This window comes from Nelumbo nucifera, chromosome 4 (assembly GCF_055504915.1).
Source record: "Nelumbo nucifera cultivar China Antique chromosome 4, China Antique-T2T, whole genome shotgun sequence".
NCBI classification, from domain to species: Eukaryota; Viridiplantae; Streptophyta; class Magnoliopsida; order Proteales; family Nelumbonaceae; genus Nelumbo; species Nelumbo nucifera.
Window position 1 is genome coordinate 53943996 of NC_142652.1, and position 24195 is coordinate 53968190.

General features: G+C 45.8%; 2 non-coding genes and 29 pseudogenes across 2 annotated transcripts; all 31 read right to left on the reverse strand.

The window, feature by feature from the left end:
* Nucleotides 1–286: 286 nt before the first annotated feature.
* LOC148800350 (5S ribosomal RNA) lies at nt 287–405 on the reverse strand (annotated as a pseudogene).
* A 354-nt stretch (nt 406–759) lies between these two features.
* On the reverse strand, nt 760–878 carry LOC148800351 (5S ribosomal RNA; annotated as a pseudogene).
* A 354-nt stretch (nt 879–1232) lies between these two features.
* Nucleotides 1233–1351, reverse strand: LOC148800352 (5S ribosomal RNA; annotated as a pseudogene).
* A 347-nt stretch (nt 1352–1698) lies between these two features.
* On the reverse strand, nt 1699–1817 carry LOC148800353 (5S ribosomal RNA; annotated as a pseudogene).
* Nucleotides 1818–2172: 355 nt separating this feature from the next.
* On the reverse strand, nt 2173–2291 carry LOC148800354 (5S ribosomal RNA; annotated as a pseudogene).
* Nucleotides 2292–2645: 354 nt separating this feature from the next.
* Nucleotides 2646–2764, reverse strand: LOC148800355 (5S ribosomal RNA). Its single transcript, XR_016073708.1, has one exon. It is a non-coding gene; the product is annotated as a 5S ribosomal RNA (ribosomal RNA).
* A 354-nt stretch (nt 2765–3118) lies between these two features.
* Nucleotides 3119–3237, reverse strand: LOC148800356 (5S ribosomal RNA; annotated as a pseudogene).
* A 355-nt stretch (nt 3238–3592) lies between these two features.
* On the reverse strand, nt 3593–3711 carry LOC148800357 (5S ribosomal RNA; annotated as a pseudogene).
* A 355-nt stretch (nt 3712–4066) lies between these two features.
* On the reverse strand, nt 4067–4185 carry LOC148800358 (5S ribosomal RNA; annotated as a pseudogene).
* A 354-nt stretch (nt 4186–4539) lies between these two features.
* LOC148800359 (5S ribosomal RNA) lies at nt 4540–4658 on the reverse strand (annotated as a pseudogene).
* A 354-nt stretch (nt 4659–5012) lies between these two features.
* On the reverse strand, nt 5013–5131 carry LOC148800360 (5S ribosomal RNA; annotated as a pseudogene).
* Nucleotides 5132–5485: 354 nt separating this feature from the next.
* Nucleotides 5486–5604, reverse strand: LOC148800361 (5S ribosomal RNA; annotated as a pseudogene).
* A 354-nt stretch (nt 5605–5958) lies between these two features.
* LOC148800362 (5S ribosomal RNA) lies at nt 5959–6077 on the reverse strand (annotated as a pseudogene).
* Nucleotides 6078–6431: 354 nt separating this feature from the next.
* Nucleotides 6432–6550, reverse strand: LOC148800363 (5S ribosomal RNA; annotated as a pseudogene).
* A 354-nt stretch (nt 6551–6904) lies between these two features.
* On the reverse strand, nt 6905–7023 carry LOC148800364 (5S ribosomal RNA; annotated as a pseudogene).
* Nucleotides 7024–7377: 354 nt separating this feature from the next.
* On the reverse strand, nt 7378–7496 carry LOC148800365 (5S ribosomal RNA; annotated as a pseudogene).
* A 354-nt stretch (nt 7497–7850) lies between these two features.
* LOC148800366 (5S ribosomal RNA) lies at nt 7851–7969 on the reverse strand (annotated as a pseudogene).
* A 354-nt stretch (nt 7970–8323) lies between these two features.
* Nucleotides 8324–8441, reverse strand: LOC148800367 (5S ribosomal RNA; annotated as a pseudogene).
* Nucleotides 8442–8794: 353 nt separating this feature from the next.
* LOC148800368 (5S ribosomal RNA) lies at nt 8795–8913 on the reverse strand (annotated as a pseudogene).
* Nucleotides 8914–9281: 368 nt separating this feature from the next.
* Nucleotides 9282–9398, reverse strand: LOC148800369 (5S ribosomal RNA; annotated as a pseudogene).
* Nucleotides 9399–9751: 353 nt separating this feature from the next.
* Nucleotides 9752–9870, reverse strand: LOC148800370 (5S ribosomal RNA; annotated as a pseudogene).
* Nucleotides 9871–10224: 354 nt separating this feature from the next.
* On the reverse strand, nt 10225–10343 carry LOC148800371 (5S ribosomal RNA; annotated as a pseudogene).
* Nucleotides 10344–10700: 357 nt separating this feature from the next.
* Nucleotides 10701–10819, reverse strand: LOC148800372 (5S ribosomal RNA; annotated as a pseudogene).
* A 354-nt stretch (nt 10820–11173) lies between these two features.
* LOC148800373 (5S ribosomal RNA) lies at nt 11174–11292 on the reverse strand (annotated as a pseudogene).
* A 354-nt stretch (nt 11293–11646) lies between these two features.
* Nucleotides 11647–11765, reverse strand: LOC148800374 (5S ribosomal RNA; annotated as a pseudogene).
* Nucleotides 11766–12119: 354 nt separating this feature from the next.
* On the reverse strand, nt 12120–12238 carry LOC148800375 (5S ribosomal RNA; annotated as a pseudogene).
* Nucleotides 12239–12593: 355 nt separating this feature from the next.
* Nucleotides 12594–12712, reverse strand: LOC148800376 (5S ribosomal RNA). The gene has a single exon (XR_016075641.1). It is a non-coding gene; the product is annotated as a 5S ribosomal RNA (ribosomal RNA).
* Nucleotides 12713–13066: 354 nt separating this feature from the next.
* Nucleotides 13067–13185, reverse strand: LOC148800377 (5S ribosomal RNA; annotated as a pseudogene).
* Nucleotides 13186–13539: 354 nt separating this feature from the next.
* On the reverse strand, nt 13540–13658 carry LOC148800378 (5S ribosomal RNA; annotated as a pseudogene).
* Nucleotides 13659–13952: 294 nt separating this feature from the next.
* Nucleotides 13953–14071, reverse strand: LOC148800379 (5S ribosomal RNA; annotated as a pseudogene).
* A 354-nt stretch (nt 14072–14425) lies between these two features.
* Nucleotides 14426–14544, reverse strand: LOC148800380 (5S ribosomal RNA; annotated as a pseudogene).
* Between the last annotated feature and the right edge of the window lie 9651 nt (nt 14545–24195).

Consider the following 24195-nt stretch of genomic DNA (forward strand, 5'->3'; position numbering starts at 1 on the left):
AAAAAACTGTGTATACCGCCTTCCTCCCTTGGTAACCGTGCACAAGCTCCTACGTGAGCGGAGTGTTTGCTTTTCAGATCTGCCGCACCCCCGGATAGATGCAATACTATCACGGGGCCCAGAATGCATGACGAATGCCGAAAGCCCGGTTCTTGCACCGTTCCCATTCAGTAATGACGATCGTGCCGCAAGTGGTCCGAGTATCCGACGCTTTGTTTCCAGTTGTCTCGCCGAAACAACAAATGGAATTTGCAAATACAAATAAAAAAAAAATATTAATAAAATTGGGGTGCAACACGAGGATTTCCCACGAGGTCACCCATCCTAATACTACACTCGGCCAAGCACGCTTAACTTCGGTGTGCTGATGGGATCCGGTGCATGAGTGCTGGTATGATCGCACCCATTTAATTCATGCTCGCTTAGATCTTTATGCAGTATCTTGATCCCCTCCATTAATTGTTTTAGACTTGAAAAAACTGTGTATGCCGCCTTCCTCCCTTGGTAACCGTGCACAAGCTCCTACGTGAGCGGAGTGTTTGCTTTTCAGATCTGCCGCACCGCCGGATTGATGCAATACTATCACAGGGCCCACAATGCATGACGAATGCCGAAAGCCCGGTTGTTGCACCGTTCCCATTCAGTAATGACGATCGTGCCACAAGTGGTCCGAGTATCCGACGCGTTGTTTCCAGTTGTCTCGCCGAAACAACAAATGGAATTTGCAAATACAAATCAAAATAAAATATTAATAAAATTGGGGTGCAACACGAGGACTTCCCAAGAGGTCACCCGTCCTAGTACTACTCTCGGCCAAGCACGTTTAACTTCAGAGTTCTGATGGGATCCGGTGCATTAGTGCTAGTATGGACGCACCCATTTAATTCATTCTCGCTTAGATCTTTATGCACTATCTTGCTCCCCTCCATTAATTGTTTTAGACTTGAAAAAACTGTGTATGCCGCCTTCCTCCCTTGGTAACCGTGCACAAGCTTTTACGTGAGCGGAGTGTTTGCTTTTCAGATCTGCCGCACCGCCGGATAGATGCAATACTATCACGGGGCCCACAATGCATGACGAATGCCGAAAGCCCGGTTCTTGCACCGTTCCCATTCAGTAATGACGATCGTGCCACAAGTGGTCCGAGTATCCGACGCGTTGTTTACAGTTGTCACGCCGAAACAACAAATGGAATTTGCAAATACAAATCAAAATAAAATATTAATAAAATTGGGGTGCAACACGAGGATTTCCCACGAGGTCACCCATCCTAGTACTACACTCGGCCAAGCACGCTTAACTTCGGTGTGCTGATGGGATCCGGTGCATGAGTGCTGGTATGATCGCACCCATTTAATTCATGCTCGCTTAGATCTTTATGCAGTATCTTGCTCCCCTCCATTAATTGTTTTAGACTTGAAAAAACTGTGTATGCCGCCTTCCTCCCTTGGTAACCGTGCACAAGCTCCTACGTGAGCGGAGTGTTTGCTTTTCAGATCTGCCGCACCACTGGAATACTATCGCGGGGCCCACAATGCACGACGAATGCCAAAAGCCCGGTTCTTGCATGGTTCCAATTCAGTAATGACGGTCGTGCCGCAAATGGTCCGAGTATTCGGCACGTTGTTTGCGTTTGTCTCGCCGAAACGACAAATGGAATTTGCAAACACGATATCGAAATAAAATATTAATAAAATTGGGGTGCAACACGAGGACTTCCCAAGAGGTCACCCATCCTACTACTACTCTCGCCCAAGCACACTTAACTTCGGAGTTCTGATGGGATCCGGTGCGTTAGTGCTTGTCTGACCGCACCCGTTTAATTCATGCTCGCTTAGATCTTTATGCACTCTCTTGCTCCCCTCCATTAATTGTTTTAGACTTGAAAAAATTGTGTATGCAGCCTTCCTCCCTTAGTAACCGTGCACAAGCTCCTACGTGGGTGGAGTGTTTGTTTTTCAGATCTGCCGCACCTCCGGATAGATGCAATACTATCGCGGGGCCCACAATGCATGACGAATGCCAAAAGCCCGGTTTTTGCACGGTTCCCATTCAGTAATGACGATCGTGCCGCAAATGGTCCGAGTATCCGACGCGTTGTTTGCGTTTGTCTCGCCGAAACGACAAATGGAATTTGCAAATACGATATCGAAATAAAATATTAATAAAATTGGGGTGCAACACGAGGACTTCCCAGAAGGTCACCCATCCTACTAGTACTCTCGCCCAAGCACGCTTAACTTCGGAGTTCTGATGGGATCCGATACATTAGTGCTGGTACGATCGCACCTGTTTAACTCATGCTCGCTTAGATCTTTAAGCACTATCTTGCTCCCCTCCATTAATTGTTTTAGACTTCAAAAAACTGTGTATGCAGCTTTCCCCCCTTGGTAACCGTGCACAAGCTCCTACGTGAGCGGAGTGTTTGCTTTTCAGATCTGCCGCAACCCCGGATAGATGCAATACTATCGCGGGGCCAACAATGCATGACGAATGCCGAAAGCCCGGTTATTGCACCGTTCCCATTCAGTAATGACGATCGTCCCGCGAGTGGTCCGAGTATCCGACGCGTTGTTTCCAGTTGTCTCGCCGAAACAACAAATGTAATTTGCAAATACAAATCAAAATAATATATTAATAAAATTGGGATGCAACACGAGGACTTCCCTGGAGGTCACCCATCCTAGTACTACTCTCGCCCAAGCACGCTTAACTTCGGAGTTCTGATGGGATCCGGTGCATTAGTGCTGGTGTGATCGCACCCGTTTAATTCATTCTCGTTTAGATCTTTATGCACTATTTTGCTCCCCTCCATTAATTGTTTTAGACTTGAAAAAATTTTGTATGCAGCCTTCCTCCCTTGGTAACCGTGCACAAGCTCTTACGTGAGCGGAGTGTTTGTTTCTCAGATCTGCCGCACCCCCGGATAGATGCAATACTATTGCGGGGCTGACAATGCATGACGAATGCCGAAAGCCCGGTTCTTGCACCGTTCCCATTCAGTAATGACGATCGTCCCGCAAGTGGTCCGAGTATCCGACGCGTTGTTTACAGTTGTCACGCCGAAACAACAAATGGAATTTGCAAATACAAATCAAAATAAAATATTAATAAAATTGGGGTGCAACACGAGGACTTCCCAGGAGATCACCCATCCTAATACTACTCTCGTTCAAGCATGCTTAACTTCGGTGTGCTGATGGGATCCGGTGCATTAGTGCTGGTATGATCGCACCCATTTAATTCATGCTCGCTTAGATCTTTATGCACTATTTTGCTCCCCTCCATTAATTGTTTTAGACTTGAAAAAAATGTGTATGCAGCCTTCTTCCCTTGGTAACCGTGCACAAGCTCCTACGTGAGCGGAGTGTTTGTTTTTCAGATCTGCAGCACCCCCGGATAAATGCAATACTATCGCGGGGCCCACAATGCACGACGAATGCCAAAAGCACGGTTTTTGCACGGTTCCCATTCTGTAATGACGATCGTGCCGCAAATGGTCCGAGTATCCGACGCGTTGTTTCCAGTTGTCTCGCCGAAACAACAAATGGAATTTGCAAATACGAAATCAAAATAAAATATTAATAAAATTGAGGTGCAACAAGAGGACTTCCCAGGAGGTCACCCTTCCTAGAAATACTCTCGCCCAAGCACTCTTAACTTCGGAGTTCTGATGGGATCCGGTGCATTAGTGCTGGTATGATCGCACCCGCTTAATTCATGCTCGCTTAGATCTTTATGCACTATCTTGCTCCCCTCCATTAATTGTTTTAGACTTGAAAAAACTGTGTATGCCGCCTTCTTCCCTTGGTAACCGTGCACAAGCTACTACGTGAGCGGAGTGTTTGCTTTTCAGATCTGCAGCACCCCCGGATAGATGCAATACTATCACGAGGCCCACAATGCATGACGAATGCCGAAAGCCCGGTTCTTGCACCGTTCCCATTCAGTAATGACGATCGCGCCGCAAGTGGTCCGAGTATCCGACGCGTTGTTTCCAGTTGTCTCGCCGAAACAACAAATGGAATTTGCAAATACGAAATCAAAATAAAATATTAATAAAATTGAGGTGCAACATGAGGACTTCCCAGGAGGTCACCCATCCTAGAACTACTCTCGCCCAAGCACGCTAAACTTCGGAGTTCTGATGGGATCCGGTGCATTAGTGCTGGTATGATCGAACCCATTTAATTCACGTTCGCTTAGATCCTTTTGCACTATCTTGCTCCCCTCCATTAATTGTTTTAGACTTGAAAAAACTGTGTATACCGCCTTCCTCCCTTGGTAACCGTGCACAAGCTCCTACGTGAGCGGAGTGTTTGCTTTTCAGATCTGCCGCACCCCCGGATAGATGCAATACTATCACGGGGCCCAGAATGCATGACGAATGCCGAAAGCCCGGTTCTTGCACCGTTCCCATTCAGTAATGACGATCGTGCCGCAAGTGGTCCGAGTATCCGACGCTTTGTTTCCAGTTGTCTCGCCGAAACAACAAATGGAATTTGCAAATACAAATAAAAAAAAAATATTAATAAAATTGGGGTGCAACACGAGGATTTCCCACGAGGTCACCCATCCTAATACTACACTCGGCCAAGCACGCTTAACTTCGGTGTGCTGATGGGATCCGGTGCATGAGTGCTGGTATGATCGCACCCATTTAATTCATGCTCGCTTAGATCTTTATGCAGTATCTTGATCCCCTCCATTAATTGTTTTAGACTTGAAAAAACTGTGTATGCCGCCTTCCTCCCTTGGTAACCGTGCACAAGCTCCTACGTGAGCGGAGTGTTTGCTTTTCAGATCTGCCGCACCGCCGGATTGATGCAATACTATCACAGGGCCCACAATGCATGACGAATGCCGAAAGCCCGGTTGTTGCACCGTTCCCATTCAGTAATGACGATCGTGCCACAAGTGGTCCGAGTATCCGACGCGTTGTTTCCAGTTGTCTCGCCGAAACAACAAATGGAATTTGCAAATACAAATCAAAATAAAATATTAATAAAATTGGGGTGCAACACGAGGACTTCCCAAGAGGTCACCCGTCCTAGTACTACTCTCGGCCAAGCACGTTTAACTTCAGAGTTCTGATGGGATCCGGTGCATTAGTGCTAGTATGGACGCACCCATTTAATTCATTCTCGCTTAGATCTTTATGCACTATCTTGCTCCCCTCCATTAATTGTTTTAGACTTGAAAAAACTGTGTATGCCGCCTTCCTCCCTTGGTAACCGTGCACAAGCTTTTACGTGAGCGGAGTGTTTGCTTTTCAGATCTGCCGCACCGCCGGATAGATGCAATACTATCACGGGGCCCACAATGCATGACGAATGCCGAAAGCCCGGTTCTTGCACCGTTCCCATTCAGTAATGACGATCGTGCCACAAGTGGTCCGAGTATCCGACGCGTTGTTTACAGTTGTCACGCCGAAACAACAAATGGAATTTGCAAATACAAATCAAAATAAAATATTAATAAAATTGGGGTGCAACACGAGGATTTCCCACGAGGTCACCCATCCTAGTACTACACTCGGCCAAGCACGCTTAACTTCGGTGTGCTGATGGGATCCGGTGCATGAGTGCTGGTATGATCGCACCCATTTAATTCATGCTCGCTTAGATCTTTATGCAGTATCTTGCTCCCCTCCATTAATTGTTTTAGACTTGAAAAAACTGTGTATGCCGCCTTCCTCCCTTGGTAACCGTGCACAAGCTCCTACGTGAGCGGAGTGTTTGCTTTTCAGATCTGCCGCACCGCCGGATTGATGCAATACTATCACGGGGCCCACAATGCATGACGAATGCCGAAAGCCCGGTTGTTGCACCGTTCCCATTCAGTAATGACGATCGTGCCACAAGTGGTCCGAGTATCCGACGCGTTGTTTCCAGTTGTCTCGCCGAAACAACAAATGGAATTTGCAAATACAAATCAAAATAAAATATTAATAAAATTGGGGTGCAACACGAGGACTTCCCAAGAGGTCACCCGTCCTAGTACTACTCTCGGCCAAGCACGTTTAACTTCAGAGTTCTGATGGGATCCGGTGCATTAGTGCTAGTATGGACGCACCCATTTAATTCATTCTCGCTTAGATCTTTATGCACTATCTTGCTCCCCTCCATTAATTGTTTTAGACTTGAAAAAACTGTGTATGCCGCCTTCCTCCCTTGGTAACCGTGCACAAGCTTTTACGTGAGCGGAGTGTTTGCTTTTCAGATCTGCCGCACCGCCGGATAGATGCAATACTATCACGGGGCCCACAATTCATGACGAATGCCGAAAGCCCGGTTCTTGCACCGTTCCCATTCAGTAATGACGATCGTGCCACAAGTGGTCCGAGTATCCGACGCGTTGTTTACAGTTGTCACGCCGAAACAACAAATGGAATTTGCAAATACAAATCAAAATAAAATATTAATAAAATTGGGGTGCAACACGAGGATTTCCCACGAGGTCACCCATCCTAGTACTACACTCGGCCAAGCACGCTTAACTTCGGTGTGCTGATGGGATCCGGTGCATGAGTGCTGGTATGATCGCACCCATTTAATTCATGCTCGCTTAGATCTTTATGCAGTATCTTGCTCCCCTCCATTAATTGTTTTAGACTTGAAAAAACTGTGTATGCCGCCTTCCTCCCTTGGTAACCGTGCACAAGCTCCTACGTGAGCGGAGTGTTTGCTTTTCAGATCTGCCGCACCCCCGGATAGATGCAATACTATCACGGGGCCCAGAATGCATGACGAATGCCGAAAGCCCGGTTCTTGCACTGTTCCCATTCAGTAATGACGATCGTGCCGCAAGTGGTCCGAGTATCCGACGCGTTGTTTCCAGTTGTCTCGCCGAAACAACAAATGGAATTTGCAAATACAAATCAAAATAAAATATTAATAAAATTGGGGTGCAACACGAGGATTTCCCACGAGGTCACCCATCCTATTACTACACTCGGCCAAGCACGCTTAACATCGGTGTGCTGATGGGATCCAGTGCATGAGTGCTGGTATGATCGCACCCATTTAATTCATGCTCGCTTAGATCTTTATGCAGTATCTTGCTCCCCTCCATTAATTGTTTTAGACTTGAAAAAACTGTGTATGCCGCCTTCCTCCCTTGGTAACCGTGCACAAGCTCCTACGTGAGCGGAGTGTTTGCTTTTCAGATCTGCCGCACCGCCGGATAGATGCAATACTATCATGGGGCCCACAATGCATGACGAATGCCGAAAGCCCGGTTCTTGCACCGTTCCCATTCAGTAATGACGATCGTGCCACAAGTGGTCCGAGTATCCGACGCGTTCTTTACAGTTGTCACGCCGAAACAACAAATGGAATTTGCAAATGCAAATCAAAATAAAATATTAATAAAATTGGGGTGCAACACGAGGATTTCCCACGAGGTCACCCATCCTAGTACTACACTCGGCCAAGCACGCTTAACTTCGGTGTGCTGATGGGATCCGGTGCATGAGTGCTGGTATGATCGCACCCATTTAATTCATGCTCGCTTAGATCTTTATGCAGTATCTTGCTCCCCTCCATTAATTGTTTTAGACTTGAAAAAACTGTGTATGCCGCCTTCCTCCCTTGGTAACCGTGCACAAGCTCCTACGTGAGCGGAGTGTTTGTTTTTCAGATCTGCCGCACCGCCGGATAGATGCAATACTATCACGGGGCCCACAATGCATGACGAATGCCGAAAGCCCGGTTCTTGCACCGTTCCCATTCAGTAATGACGATCGTGCCCCAAGTGGTCCGAGTATCCGACGCGTTGTTTCCAGTTGTCTCGCCGAAACAACAAATGGAATTTGCAAATACAAATCAAAATAAAATATTAATAAAATTGGGGTGCAACACGAGGACTTCCCAAGAGGTCACCCGTCCTAGTACTACTCTCGGCCAAGCACGTTTAACTTCAGAGTTCTGATGGGATCCGGTGCATTAGTGCTAGTATGAACGCACCCATTTAATTCATTCTCGCTTAGATCTTTATGCACTATCTTGCTCCCCTCCATTAATTGTTTTAGACTTGAAAAAACTATGTATGCCGCCTTCCTCCCTTGGTAACCGTGCACAAGCTCCTACGTGAGCGGAGTGTTTGCTTATCAGATCTGCCGCACCCCCGGATAGATGCAATACTATCGCGGGGCCAACAATGCATGACGAATGCCGAAAGCCCGGTTATTGCACCGTTCCCATTCAGTAATGACGATCGTCCCGCGAGTGGTCCGAGTATCCGACGCGTTGTTTCCAGTTGTCTCGCCGAAACAACAAATGGAATTTGCAAATACAAATCAAAATAATATAATAATAAAATTGGGATGCAACACGAGGACTTCCCTGGAGGTCACCCATCCTAATACTACTCTCGCCCAAGCACGCTTAACTTCGGAGTTCTGATGGGATCGGTGCATTAGTGCTGGTGTGATCGCACCCGTTTCATTCATTCTCGTTTAGATCTTTATGCACTATCTTGCTCCCCTCCATTAATTGTTTTAGACTTGAAAAAAGTTTGTATGCAGCCTTCCTCCCATGGTAACCGTGCACAAGCTCTTAAGTGAGCGGAGTGTTTGTTTCTCAGATCTGCCGCACCCCCGGATAGATGCAATACTATTGCGGGGCTGACAATGCATGACGAATGCCGAAAGCCGGTTCTTGCACCGTTCCCATTCAGTAATGACGATCGTCCCGCAAGTGGTCCGAGTATCCGACGCGTTGTTTCCAGTTGTCACGCCGAAACAACAAATGGAATTTGCAAATACAAATCAAAATAAAATATTAATAAAATTGGGGTGCAACACGAGGACTTCCCAGGAGATCACCCATCCTAGTACTACTCTCGTTCAAGCACGCTTAACTTCGGTGTGCTGATGGGATCCGGTGCATTAGTGCTGGTATGATCGCACCCATTTAATTCATGCTCGCTTAGATTTTTATGCACTATTTTGCTCCCCTCCATTAATTGTTTTAGACTTGAAAAAAATGTGTATGCAGCCTTCCTCCCTTGGTAACCATGCACAAGCTCCTACGTGAGCGGAGTGTTTGTTTTTCAGATCTGTCGCACCCCCGGATAAATGCAATACTATCGCGGGGCCCACAATGCACGGCGAATGCCAAAAGCACGGTTTTTGCACGGTTCCCATTCTGTAATGACGATCGTGCCGCACATGGTCCGAGTATCCGACGCGTTGTTTCCAGTTGTCTCGCCGAAACAACAAATGGAATTTGCAAATACGGTTCCCATTCTGTAATGACGATCGTGCCGCAAATGGTCCGAGTATCCGACGCGTTGTTTCTAGGAGGTCACCCTTCCTAGAAATACTCTCGCCCAAGCACGCTTAACTTCGGAGTTCTGATGGGATCCGGTGCATTAGTGCTGGTATGATCGCACCCGCAAATTCATGCTCGCTTAGATCTTTATGCACTATCTTGCTCCCCTCCATTAATTGTTTTAGACTTGAAAAAACTGTGTATGCCGCATTCCTCCCTTGGTAACCGTGCACAAGCTACTACGTGAGCGGAGTGTTTGCTTTTCAGATCTGCCGCACCGCCGGATAGATGCAATACTATCACGGGGCCCACAATGCATGACGAATGCCGAAAGCCCGGTTCTTGCACCGTTCCCATTCAGTAATGACGATCGTGCCGCAAGTGGTCCGAGTATCCGACGCGTTGTTTCCAGTTGTCTCGCCGAAACAACAAATGGAATTTGCAAATACAAATCAAAATAAAATATTAATAAAATTGGGGTGCAACACGAGGACTTCCCAGGAGGTCACCCATCCTAGTACTACACTCGGCCAAGCACGCTTAACTTCGGTGTGCTGATGGGATCCGGTGCATTAGTGCTGGTATGATCGCACCCGTTTAATTCAAGCTCGCTTAGATCTTTATGCACTATCTTGCTCCCCTCCATTAATTGTTTTAGACTTGAAAATAGTGTGTATGTAGCCTTCCTCACTTGGTAACCGTGCACAAGCTCCTACATGAACGGAGTGTTTGCTTTTCAGATCAGCGCACCCCCGAATAAATGCAATACTATCGCGGGCCCCACAATGCACGACGAATGCCAAAAGCCCGGTTTTTGCACGGTTCCTATTCAGTAATGACGATCGTGCCGCAAATGGTCCGAGTATCCGACGCGTTGTTTCCAGTTGTCTCGCCGAAACAACAAATGGAATTTGCAAATACGAAATAAAAATAAAATATTAATAAAATTGGGGTGCAACACGAAGACTTCCCAGGAAGTCACCCATCCTACTAGTACTCTCGCCCAAGCACGCTAAACTTCGAAGTTCTGATGGGATCCGGTGCATTAGTGCTGGTATGATCGCACCCATTTAATTCACGTTCGCTTAGATCCTTTTGCACTATCTTGCTCCCCTCCAATAATTGTTTTAGACTTGAAAAAACTGTGTATGCCGCCGCCTTCCTCCCTTGGTAACCATGCACAAGCTCCTACGAGAGCGGAGTGTTTGCTTTTCAGATCTGCCGCACCCCCGGATAGAAGCAATACTATCACGGGGCCCAGAATGCATGACGAATGCCGAAAGCCCGGTTCTTGCACCGTTCCCATTCAGTAATGACGATCGTGCCGCAAGTGGTCCGAGTATCCGACGCGTTGTTTCTAGTTGTCTCGCCGAAACAACAAATGGAATTTGCAAATACAAATCAATATAAAATATTAATAAAATTGGGGTGCAACACGAGGATTTCCCACGAGGTCACCCATCCTAGTACTACACTCGGCCAAGCACGCTTAACTTCGGTGTGCTGATGGGATCCGGTGCATGAGTGCTGGTATGATCGCACCCATTTAATTCATGCTCGCTTAGATCTTTTTGCAGTATCTTGCTCCCATCCATTAATTGTTTTAGACTTGAAAAAACTGTGTATGCCGCCTTCCTCCCTTGGTAACCGTGCACAAGCTCCTACGTGAGCGGAGTGTTTGCTTTTCAGATCTGCCGCACCGCCGGATAGATGCAATACTATCATGGGGCCCACAATGCATGATGAATGCCGAAACCCCGGTTCTTGCACCGTTCCCATTCAGTAATGACGATCGTGCCACAAGTGGTCCGAGTATCCGACGCGTTGTTTCCAGTTGTCTCGCCGAAACAACAAATGGAATTTGCAAATACAAATCAAAATAAAATATTAATAAAATTGGGGTGCAACACGAGGACTTCCCAAGAGGTCACCCGTCCTAGTACTACTCTCGGCCAAGCACGTTTAACTTCAGAGTTCTGATGGGATCCGGTGCATTAGTGCTAGTATGAACGCACCCATTTAATTCATTCTCGCTTAGATCTTTATGCACTATCTTGCTCCCCTCCATTAATTGTTTTAGACTTGAAAAAACTGTGTATGCCGCCTTCCTCCCTTGGTAACCGTGCACAAGCTTTTACGTGAGCGGAGTGTTTGCTTTTCAGATCTGCCGCACCACCGGATAGATGCAATACTATCACGGGGCCCACAATGCATGACGAATGCCGAAAGCCCGGTTCTTGCACCGTTCCCATTCAGTAATGACGATCGTGCCGCAAGTGGTCCGAGTATCCGACGCGTTGTTTCCAGTTGTCTCGCCGAAACAACAAATGGAATTTGCAAATACAAATCAAAATAAAATATTAATAAAATTGGGGTGCAACACGAGGACTTCCCAGGAGGTCACCCATCCTAGTACTACACTCGGCCAAGCACGCTTAACTTCGGTGTGCTGATGGGATCCGGTGCATTAGTGCTGGTATGATCGCACCCGTTTAATTCATGCTCGCTTAGATCTTTATGCACTATTTTGCTCCCCTCCATTAATTGTTTTAGACTTGAAAATAGTGTGTATGTAGCCTTCCTCACTTGGTAACCGTGCACAAGCTCCTACATGAGCGGAGTGTTTGCTTTTTATATCTGCGCACCCCCGGATAAATGCAATACTATCGCGGGCCCCACAATGCACGACGAATGCCAAAAGCCCGGTTTTTGCACGGTTCCTATTCAGTAATGACGATCATGCCGCAAATGGTCCGAGTATCCGACGCGTTGTTTCCAGTTGTCTCGCCGAAACAACAAATGGAATTTGCAAATACGAAATAAAAATAAAATATTAATAAAATTGGGGTGCAACACGAAGACTTCCCAGGAGGTCACCCATCCTACTAGTACTCTCGCCCAAGCACGCTTAACTTCAGAGTTCTGATGGGATCCGATACATTAGTGCTGGTACGATCGCACCTGTTTAACTCATGCTCACTTAGATCTTTAAGCACTATCTTGCTCCCCTCCAGTAATTGTTTTAGACTTCAAAAAACTGTGTATGCAGCTTTCCCCCCTTGGTAACCGTGCACAAGTTCCTACGTGAGCGGAGTGTTTGCTTTTCAGATCTGCCGCAACCCCCGGATAGATGCAATACTATCGCGGGGCCAACAATGCATGACGAATGCCGAAAGCCCGGTTATTGCACCGTTCCCATTCAGTAATGACGATCGTCCCGCGAGTGGTCCGAGTATCCGACGCGTTGTTTCCAGTTGTCTCGCCGAAACAACAAATGGAATTTGCAAATACAAATCAAAATAATATATTAATAAAATTGGGATGCAACACGAGGACTTCCCTGGAGGTCACCCATCCTAATACTACTCTCGCCCAAGCACGCTTAACTTCGGAGTTCTGATGGGATCCGGTGCATTAGTGCTGGTGTGATCGCACCCGTTTAATTCATTCTCGTTTAGATCTTTATGCACTATTTTGCTCCCCTCCATTAATTGTTTTAGACTTGAAAAAAGTTTGTATGCAGCCTTCCTCCCATGGTAACCGTGCACAAGCTCTTACGTGAGCGGAGTGTTTGTTTCTCAGATCTGCCGCACCCCCGGATAGATGCAATATTATTGCGGGGCTGACAATGCATGACGAATGCCGAAAGCCCGGTTCTTGCACCGTTCCCATTCAGTAAAGACGATCGTCCCGCAAGTGGTCCGAGTATCCGACGCGTTGTTTACAGTTGTCACGCCGAAACAACAAATGGAATTTGCAAATACAAATCAAAATAAAATATTAATAAAATTGGGGTGCAACACGAGGATTTCCCACGAGGTCACCCATCCTAGTACTACACTCGGCCAAGCACGCTTAACTTCGGTGTGCTGATGGGATCCGGTGAATGAGTGCTGGTATGATCGCACCCATTTAATTCATGCTCGCTTAGATCTTTATGCAGTATCTTGCTCCCCTCCATTAATTGTTTTAGACTTGAAAAAACTGTGTATGCCGCCTTCCTCCCTTGGTAACCGTGCACAAGCTCCTACGTGAGCGGAGTGTTTGTTTTTCAGATCTGCCGCACTGCCGGATAGATGCAATACTATCACGGGGCCCACAATGCATGACGAATGCCGAAAGCCCGGTTCTTGCACCGTTCCCATTCAGTAATGACGATCGTGCCACAAGTGGTCCGAGTATCCGACGCGTTGTTTCCAGTTGTCTCGCCGAAACAACAAATGGAATTTGCAAATACAAATCAAAATAAAATATTAATAAAATTGGGGTGCAACACGAGGACTTCCCAAGAGGTCACCCGTCCAAGTACTACTCTCGGCCAAGCACGTTTAACTTCAGAGTTCTGATGGGATCCGGTGCATTAGTGCTAGTATGAACGCACCCATTTAATTCATTCTCGCTTAGATCTTTATGCACTATCTTGCTCCCCGCCATTAATTGTTTTAGACTTGAAAAAACTGTGTATGCCGCCTTCCTCCCTTGGTAACCGTGCACAAGCTTTTACGGGGCCCACAATGCATGACGAATGCCGAAAGCCCGGTTCTTGCACCGTTCCCATTCAGTAATGACGATCGTGCCGCAAGTGGTCCGAGTATTCGACGCGTTGTTTCCAGTTGTCTCGCCGAAACAACAAATGGAATTTGCAAATACAAATCAAAATAAAATATTAATAAAATTGGGGTGCAACACGAGGACTTCCCAGGAGGTCACCCATCCTAGTACTACACTCGGCCAAGCACGCTTAACTTCGGTGTGCTGATGGGATCCGGTGCATTAGTGCTGGTATGATCGCACCCGTTTAATTCATGCTCGCTTAGATCTTTATGCACTATCTTGCTCCCCTCCATTAATTGTTTTGGACTTGAAAATAGTGTGTATGTAGCCTTCCTCACTTGGTAACCGTGCACAAGCTCCTACATGAGCGGAGTGTTTGCTTTTTATATCTGCGCACCCCCGGATAAATGCAATACTATCGCGGGCCCCACAATGCACGATGAATGCCAAAAGCCCAGTTTTTGCACGGTTCATATTCAGTAATGACGATCATGCCGCAAATGGTCCGAGTATCCGACGCGTTGTTTCCAGTTGTCTCGCCGAAACAACAAATGGAATTTGCAAATACGAAATAAAAATAAAATATTAATAAAATTGGGGTGCAACACGAAGACTTCCCAGGAGGTCACCCATCCTACTAGTACTCTCGCCCAAGCACGCTTAACTTCGGAGTTCTGATGGGATCCGATACATTAGTGCTGGTACAATCGCACCTGTTTAACTCATGCTCGCTTAGATCTTTAAGCACTATCTTGCTCCCCTCCAGTAATTGTTTTAGACTTCAAAAAACTGTGTATGCAGCTTTCCCCCCTTGGTAACCGTGAAAGAATGGTAGGATCCATCTAATGGACGCCATAAAGGTTGCGGAATGGGTGGGGCGAATTTCAAAAATTTCCTACCTTCTCCCAACTGGGAATCATATTCCCTGAATTTAGAATACAATATTCAAGGATCTACTTGAACCCTAATCAAACCAGATCTGTACCAAAAGATAAATGGGAGGATTATACCTGATCCGGAGAAGCAGTATCTCCCAAAGTTGGTGTTCACGCCCAAAGAATGCTCCAAGATCTGTCCCCGCTGAAGATGACACAGCTGTGGATGGAACAGAACCAGCAGGGTGCGTCCTACACACTGGATCCTTCACAAGAATCCCCTGGATGTACTAAACACTGAATTCTTTCAGTCTTTCTTGCAAGACTGATGTCAAGAACTGGTTTCTTGACTTTCTTTTCTGCAAAGATCGAATCTTGCAACAATGCAGATGGCGGCGGCAGGAGGAGATCTCCAGAAACGAAAAGGCTGAACTATTTTCTTTTCTGGAGAGTATGAGATCTAATCTCAAATCGCAGGAACCCTTCTTGCTACCAAAACCCCTTGGATCGAAATCTTATTTCTCTCTTTTTTTTGGTTCATTCGAAATCTCCTCTCTTTTCTTCTTGATTAAGAAATCTCCTAATTAGGAGTTATCCCAATCCAAATCAGTATTTGGATAGGGGATAATCTTAATCCCTTTCCCAGATAGAGTTAGCTTACTCCTGATCTTATCAGGAGGTTACCAGATTCAAATCTGATTTGAATTTGGTCTCTAAGAGTGGATAAGGCTAAGAGCCCAATCCTTTTTGCTAACTTCAATCTCAAATTCGCCCCATTGATGGGTGATCATATCAGCCCACTTCGAAATGGGCTTTTGGCCCATTAAGCATTCAGTGTTTAATTAGTTTCCAATCTGCTGCCCAGTTGGGCTTCTTTGTATGGCGTGGGACCCAAGCATTGATCTACACACCAGCCACATGGGTTCGGCCCAGCCTTTAATAGAAGGCCCAGCCAAATTCACTGAAAATCTCAATGAACCCCTTGAGTCCATCGTATGAACCCTATGGGCCCAATACTTACATTAAGTGGTCCCTGGGCCAAGCCATCTTATAAAAACCCAGGGACTGTGGGCAGGTGCAAGATTAGCCCATCAGGTATTATCCTAAATGGTCTTACACTTAACCTCTCAGCCCTTAATGATCAAGCACTGCCCGACAAGAGAGGACCTCTCCCTCGGCTGCAAGGAACAGTGCCGCACTCTCCTCTCACATGGATCCCGGGAATTAAAACCATTTGCAAACATTTTGAAACCGTACATATATATGTAAATATATTAATTTTGCAAAAACAAAATTCCAACGATTGAAATCAACTGCCGGCAGTTTGGTTTCCATCAGAGAGAGTGCATTCCCGATCATTACCCTTTGTCCGACAAAGTGGCTGATTCTGTCACTATGACCACCCACTCAGATGAATTCTCAAACTGCCCCAACATACCCAGGTTTTGATCCCCACTAAGGATCTCACTGATTGGCATATCAAAGGCAGCCTGATCCAACACCTAGTGAAGTGTCATAATCGAGTCTAGGGGTCAGGTGTAACTTTCCAGTTTTGCCCATCTATCTCCAAGGTCCAGGGCAAGACTGGAAATCTGGTCCGGTTCAAGGATTCAAGTAATCCCATGCTGTATGTGCCTCGGGTCTTACCCTGATGGCTGAGACAGGCCATCCCAACACTTGGTGGCACACCAGTATCAGCCTTGGCAGGATAAATCTCCCCAGACTTATCCAACGGCTGTGAACATTTAAAACTAACATGAGTCTCTACAAATGTCCAGTTTTAGGGTTTTACACAGAATTAAACCAAACAACATGAATCAAACATGCACTTTATTTATTTCCACTAAACAACAAAAGTACATCAAAATGATTGAAGCTAAGGGCATACAAAACTGTCTAACAGCTCCCACTTGCACTTAGGTCCAATCTGGTACAAGCCGGAGTCCCATACTTTCCACGTGTTTCTCAAACACCTTCTGTGTCAGTGGCTTAGTCAATGGGTCTGCCACATTATCCGCTGATGCTACCTTTTGAATTAGGACGTCCCCTCTACCAACGATCTCCCGCAGTACATGGTACTTCCTCTCGATGTGCTTTGACTTCGAGTGGGCCCGAGGCTCTTTAGCCTGGGCGATCGCTCCATTGTTGTCACACAACAACGGGATGGGTGATGTGCTGGATGGAATCGCTCCCAATTCGTGTATGAATTTCTTCATCCACACGGCTTCCTTGGCAGCTTCACTTGCGGCAATGTACTCGGCCTCGGTTGTGGAGTCTGCAGTGGACCCCTGTTTGCTGCTTTTCCAGCAAACAGCACACGATCCTATCGTGAAAACATACCCAGATGTAGACTTTCTATCATCTGGATCCGACTGGAAATCGGCATCGGTATACCCTAGAACTTGCAGTGAACTACCATCGAATACCAGACAAAACTCTTTCGTCCTTCGAAGGTATTTGAGTATGTTCTTCACAGCAGTCCAATGCTCCTGTCCTGGGTTTGCCTGGAATCTGCTTACCACACTCACCGCCTGAGCTATGTCCGGGCGAGTGCACAACATGGCATACATGATGCTCCCCACAGCTGAGGCATAGGGAACGTCTCTCATGCTCTCAATCTCCTCAGAAGTCTTGGGAGACATCTTCTTGGAGAGAGTGACTCCGTGCCTGAAAGGAACGTTTCCTTTCTTGGAGTTTTCCATGCTGTATCTTTTGACAATTTTGTCAATGTAAGCAGCATGGGATAATCCAATTATCCTCTTCGTTCTATCTCTATAGAGTCGAAGACCCAGTATGTATGAAGCTTCTCCAAGATCTTTCATGGAGAACTGCTGTGATAGCCATACCTTGACCGAAGTCAACATTCCTACATCATTCCCAATGAGTAGGATATCGTCCACATACAAGACTAAAAAGGTGATCTTATCCCCACTGGATTTCCTGTAAACACAGGGCTCATCCGGATTCTGCTCAAAGTCAAACGTTTTGACTGCAGAATCAAAACGGATGTTCCAACTCCTAGAAGCCTGCTTAAGTCCATATATGGATCTATTAAGTTTACATACCATGTGTTCCTGACCAGCAGCAATGAAGCCTTGCGGCTGCTGCATGTAGATATCTTCACTAAGATCTCCATTCAGGAACGCTGTTTTGACATCCATTTGCCAAATCTCGTAATCATGGTACGCTGCTACAGCTAGCAGGATCCTAATGGATTTAAGCATGGCCACCGGTGAAAAGGTTTCCTCATAGTCGATGCCTTCTTTCTGAGTATACCCTTTCGCCACCAAACGAGCTTTAAAGGTCTCAATCCTGCCATCGGGGCCCTTCTTCCTCTTGTAGATCCATTTGCAACCAATTGCTTTTACCCCGGAGGGCGGATCCACTAGTGTCCAGACTCCATTGATCTCCATTGAGTCCATCTCGGCTCTCATGGCCTCCACCCACTTCTGGGAGTCTATGTCTAACATAGCTTCCGCGTAAGACACGGGATCCTCTTCACTAGTCAAGGCTTCCACCAGGTAACTATCCTGGTCATAACCATATCGGACTGGTGGTCTGGATACCCGGGTGGACCTTCTAGGTTGGTCATTACCTGGAACTTGTGGGTCATCTCCCACTGCTCCTGAGCTCTCCTCATCAAGAACTATTTCCTGACGATGGGTGTCCAGGATGTAATCGGATTCTAAGAATCGGGCGTTTCGACTGCAGAACACTTTCTGCTCACTTGCGTCATAGAATAGATAACCCACCGAATCCTTTGGGTAGCCTATAAACAGGCAACGGCTGGTTTTAGATTCCAACTTGTCCGCACTTGTTCTTTTAACGTGTGCAGGACAACCCCAAATCTTCAAGTGTCTCACACTTGGCTTCCTTCCGGTCCAAAGTTCATATGGAGTTTTCGGAACTGATTTGGTTGGAACCCTATTCAGCACGTAGGTGGCAGTCTCTAATGCGTATCCCCAAAAGGATGTGGGTAATTCTGAGCGTACGAGAAGTGACCGGACCATGTCTAATAAGGTCCTATTTCTCCTCTCTGAAACACCGTTGAGTTGAGGTGTAGCAGGAGGAGCTAGTTGTGACACTATCCCATTGGCCTTTAAGTAGTCCCTGAATTCGTCAGAGAGATACTCGCCACCTCGATCTGATCGAAGGGCCTTAATTTCTCTCCCTAACTGTTTCTCGACTTCCTGTCTGAACTCTTTGAACTTTTCAAATGATTCAGACTTATGTCTCATTAGGTACACGTAACCATATCGTGAAAAATCATCTGTAAAGGTGATGAAGTACACGTGTTGATTCCGTGTCCTAACACTCAGGGGACCACATACATCAGTATGTATTAGGTCAAGTGTGCCTGCACATCTTTCAGGCTTACCGTCAAATGGCCGCTTAGTCATCTTACCTTGGAGGCAAGGTTCACAAGTGGGAAGATTTTCTACGGTTAGAAAATCCAAAGGACCATCCTTTACCAGTCTTGTGATTCGGTCGACACCGATGTGGCCAAGTCGGTAATGCCAGAGGCACGTGAGATTTACTGTATCACGAGTCCTTTTCTTGGGATTTTCGACCGACGTAGTTTCGGTCAAGTTAGTTTCCAAAGAAGGATGCAGAACATAGAGACCGTTCTCTAGCTCCCCGCATGCGATGAATTTATTATTCCGTTTAACAGTAATCATATTACTAAAGTAAACAGTATATCCATCAGCACACAATTTTGAAACAGAAATTAAATTCCTTCTCAAGTTCTGTACATAAAGACAATCTTTAAGTACAAGGAAAACTAATTCTACGGTTCCTATTGCCGTAGCTGCAACACTTGCAGTTGTTCCCAAGAACAGTGTCACTTCACCTTCACTCAGCCTTCTGCTAACTTTGAACCCCTGCAGTGAGTTACACGCATGAGTTGAAGCCCCGGAGTCAACACACCAGGACACAGAAGTAACTAACATATTAGTTTCTATGACACAAGTTTCGATTATTACCTTTCTTAGATTCCAGGTAGGTAGGACAGTTCCTCTTCCAGTGGCCGGTCTGCTTGCAGAAGTGACAGACATCAGATGCCTTGTTCTTCTTCTGCTTCTTGGGTTTGGTAGTCTTCTTCTGGGGCTTCTTTGCCTTTCTCTTTCTCTTGCCCGATTTGTTAGCTTCAGCAAGCATAACCACAGGCTCATCCTTCTTGAGTAAATCCTCGGCCCTCTGCAACATATTGCTGAGTTCCTGGACGCTGACATTCAGCTTATTCATATTGTAGTTCATAGTGAACGCATTGAAGGAAGAGGGCAAAGAATTTAGGATGGCATCCACTTGCGTGCCAAGATCTAGCCCGGATCCAAGAGCTTCAAGTTCGTTGATGTATCCCATCATCCGAAGACAATGGTCATGAACTTTCTGCCCTTTGGTCATCTGCGCGGTCATGAACAATTTCAGGACCTTCTGTCGAGTAGAACGGTTCTGCTCCTCATACATTGTCCTTAGACTGTCCAATATGTCCTTGGCAAGTTCGATCTGATCGAACTGCCTCTGTATTGAGTTGTCTAATGAGGCAATGACAAAGCAGCGGGCTAGGGAGTTCTTATCCTCCCAATCTTGGTAGTCCCTCCTACGGGCCTCAGAAGCCCTATCACCCGGACGTTCCGGGGCAGGATTTTTCACTACCTTGTCTAACTTTTCAGAAGTTAGGACCAGCATAAGATTTCTGTACCAGTCGGCATAGTTTGGGCCCTTAAGCTTGTTATCGTCTAGAAGCTTTGCAAATTGACCGTTTGCCATTTTCTGATAAAACAGCAAAATCATTAGTCCACAACCTTAGTTTGATTCATGTTTACCTACATAGATATGGCTTTTAATCTATGTTCCATTCCCATTTGTTCATCTCTGAGATTTCCCTCCTATCTCAGTGACGGAGACGACGAAATGTCTCTGGAAATGTGGGAAATCACATGGGGTGCGTGAAGCCAACTGTTTCAGCTGCATAACCCCACCACCTTTCTGTGACGGATCATATCCACTCATCAAATGAGTTTCCCTTTGGCCTCTGTCAGACAAGGTTCAGAGCCGTTTTCAGGTAAACCCTTCTGTCAGTGAGTGCACACCCATCATATTCAGGTTACGCCAAGGTACCGTGAGAGAGTTCCCATTTTCTGGTGAAGCCCCTCCCACATCGGTCTATGACGCCCCTATCATCTTATGAAACACTCTAACAGATCCAACAGCAAATGGATAGCCCAATTTTATGGTGCGTTTCCTCATTACTGATGGACCCATCATTGTGCTAATGACGGAAGGCCTTTAGAGAGTCCATCATATGGATCTCCCTATCACTTGCATTCATATTTGCTGGAGGGAACAAAATTACGGCCTAGTTCTAATTTAGGTCAAACCAAAGTGGCTCCCACTGACTTTCATAAAGTCAGATTTCTGGTGGGCCTTAATCGGCTAGGGGTTCCGTACGCATCCCTTTTCAGGGTTGTGGGGCCCACCAGGCAAAGAGGGGGGTCATCCAATGACCTTCAGGGACACCATGGCAATGATGTGCATTCAGCCATGGTGTGCGCAAGAGCCACTAACGAGTCATCACGGGCCAAGTACTTATGGCCCATGGTCGCAGCACATCAAACATCCAAACATCACATGTAAAGGAGGAATTGATCCAATCAATTAATTGCTGTAAAGCCCATTCAACGGCCCATTTAAAAACCAAGTCAATAACGATTAATGTCCACTAGGTGTATGGGCTGAATCGCAGATAGCAGTTCGGCCCATACAGCTTATCTCACAATAATGGGCTTTTGCAGTTTTAACCCTTTAAAACTGGGCTTTACAGGTGGGCCGAATTAATCCCTGTAATTGAACATCAGATTTGGAACGAAAGTGTGAGACAATTGGACTGAGAACAGCCCCTTTCGAAACCCAGATTCGGTCCAAACAGTTTTGGTCCAATCTAGTCCGAAATGGTCCAAAACTGATTTTCAATTCAAGAATTAATTATTGAATGATCTGAAATTAATAGTTTTGATTTCTAGCAAACACAAAACAATTATGGACTGTTCGCACCACCTGCAAAACAGAGGTTAATCACAAGGGTTGCAGTTTCATAAACTGCAAATCGCAGAAAACGATTTCTCCATCTGCAAATCTCCAGCGCCGCCATCTTCTTCCATCTTCTTTAATCAAGAAAAATAACAGAAATCCTATTTCTATTAATTACATTCTTGATCAAATCCTATACATTCAGTCTAAAAATAAAAAAATTATTTACAGACCGAATTGAATGAAATAAATAAATAGAAAAGAAAAAGGGTGCGCAGACCATCTGCGCTAAAACTGCACTGCGATCTCCAGGTTTGAACAGTCCATTAAATCAAAATAAATAAAGAACAATTCCAAATAAATTTTGGATTTAATAGAAATTAATTTCAGATCAATCGCCCTTAACAAGAAACAGTTTCTTGGAAAAAAAAGAAAACAATCTGCGCAAATCTTGAAAGAACACCTTCTATCCATCTGCGCAGGGTCAGATCTGATTTTCTTTTGGTTCAAGATTCGAACCTGTGGCTCTGATACCACTGAAAGAATGGTAGGATCCATCTAATGGACGCCATAAAGGTTGCGGAATGGGTGGGGCGAATTTCAAAAATTTCCTACCTTCTCCCAACTGGGAATCATATTCCCTGAATTTAGAATACAATATTCAAGGATCTACTTGAACCCTAATCAAACCAGATCTGTACCAAAAGATAAATGGGAGGATTATACCTGATCCGGAGAAGCAGTATCTCCCAAAGTTGGTGTTCACGCCCAAAGAATGCTCCAAGATCTGTCCCCGCTGAAGATGACACAGCTGTGGATGGAACAGAACCAGCAGGGTGCGTCCTACACACTGGATCCTTCACAAGAATCCCCTGGATGTACTAAACACTGAATTCTTTCAGTCTTTCTTGCAAGACTGATGTCAAGAACTGGTTTCTTGACTTTCTTTTCTGCAAAGATCGAATCTTGCAACAATGCAGATGGCGGCGGCAGGAGGAGATCTCCAGAAACGAAAAGGCTGAACTATTTTCTTTTCTGGAGAGTATGAGATCTAATCTCAAATCGCAGGAACCCTTCTTGCTACCAAAACCCCTTGGATCGAAATCTTATTTCTCTCTTTTTTTTGGTTCATTCGAAATCTCCTCTCTTTTCTTCTTGATTAAGAAATCTCCTAATTAGGAGTTATCCCAATCCAAATCAGTATTTGGATAGGGGATAATCTTAATCCCTTTCCCAGATAGAGTTAGCTTACTCCTGATCTTATCAGGAGGTTACCAGATTCAAATCTGATTTGAATTTGGTCTCTAAGAGTGGATAAGGCTAAGAGCCCAATCCTTTTTGCTAACTTCAATCTCAAATTCGCCCCATTGATGGGTGATCATATCAGCCCACTTCGAAATGGGCTTTTGGCCCATTAAGCATTCAGTGTTTAATTAGTTTCCAATCTGCTGCCCAGTTGGGCTTCTTTGTATGGCGTGGGACCCAAGCATTGATCTACACACCAGCCACATGGGTTCGGCCCAGCCTTTAATAGAAGGCCCAGCCAAATTCACTGAAAATCTCAATGAACCCCTTGAGTCCATCGTATGAACCCTATGGGCCCAATACTTACATTAAGTGGTCCCTGGGCCAAGCCATCTTATAAAAACCCAGGGACTGTGGGCAGGTGCAAGATTAGCCCATCAGGTATTATCCTAAATGGTCTTACACTTAACCTCTCAGCCCTTAATGATCAAGCACTGCCCGACAAGAGAGGACCTCTCCCTCGGCTGCAAGGAACAGTGCCGCACTCTCCTCTCACATGGATCCCGGGAATTAAAACCATTTGCAAACATTTTGAAACCGTACATATATATGTAAATATATTAATTTTGCAAAAACAAAATTCCAACGATTGAAATCAACTGCCGGCAGTTTGGTTTCCATCAGAGAGAGTGCATTCCCGATCATTACCCTTTGTCCGACAAAGTGGCTGATTCTGTCACTATGACCACCCACTCAGATGAATTCTCAAACTGCCCCAACATACCCAGGTTTTGATCCCCACTAAGGATCTCACTGATTGGCATATCAAAGGCAGCCTGATCCAACACCTAGTGAAGTGTCATAATCGAGTCTAGGGGTCAGGTGTAACTTTCCAGTTTTGCCCATCTATCTCCAAGGTCCAGGGCAAGACTGGAAATCTGGTCCGGTTCAAGGATTCAAGTAATCCCATGCTGTATGTGCCTCGGGTCTTACCCTGATGGCTGAGACAGGCCATCCCAACACTTGGTGGCACACCAGTATCAGCCTTGGCAGGATAAATCTCCCCAGACTTATCCAACGGCTGTGAACATTTAAAACTAACATGAGTCTCTACAAATGTCCAGTTTTAGGGTTTTACACAGAATTAAACCAAACAACATGAATCAAACATGCACTTTATTTATTTCCACTAAACAACAAAAGTACATCAAAAT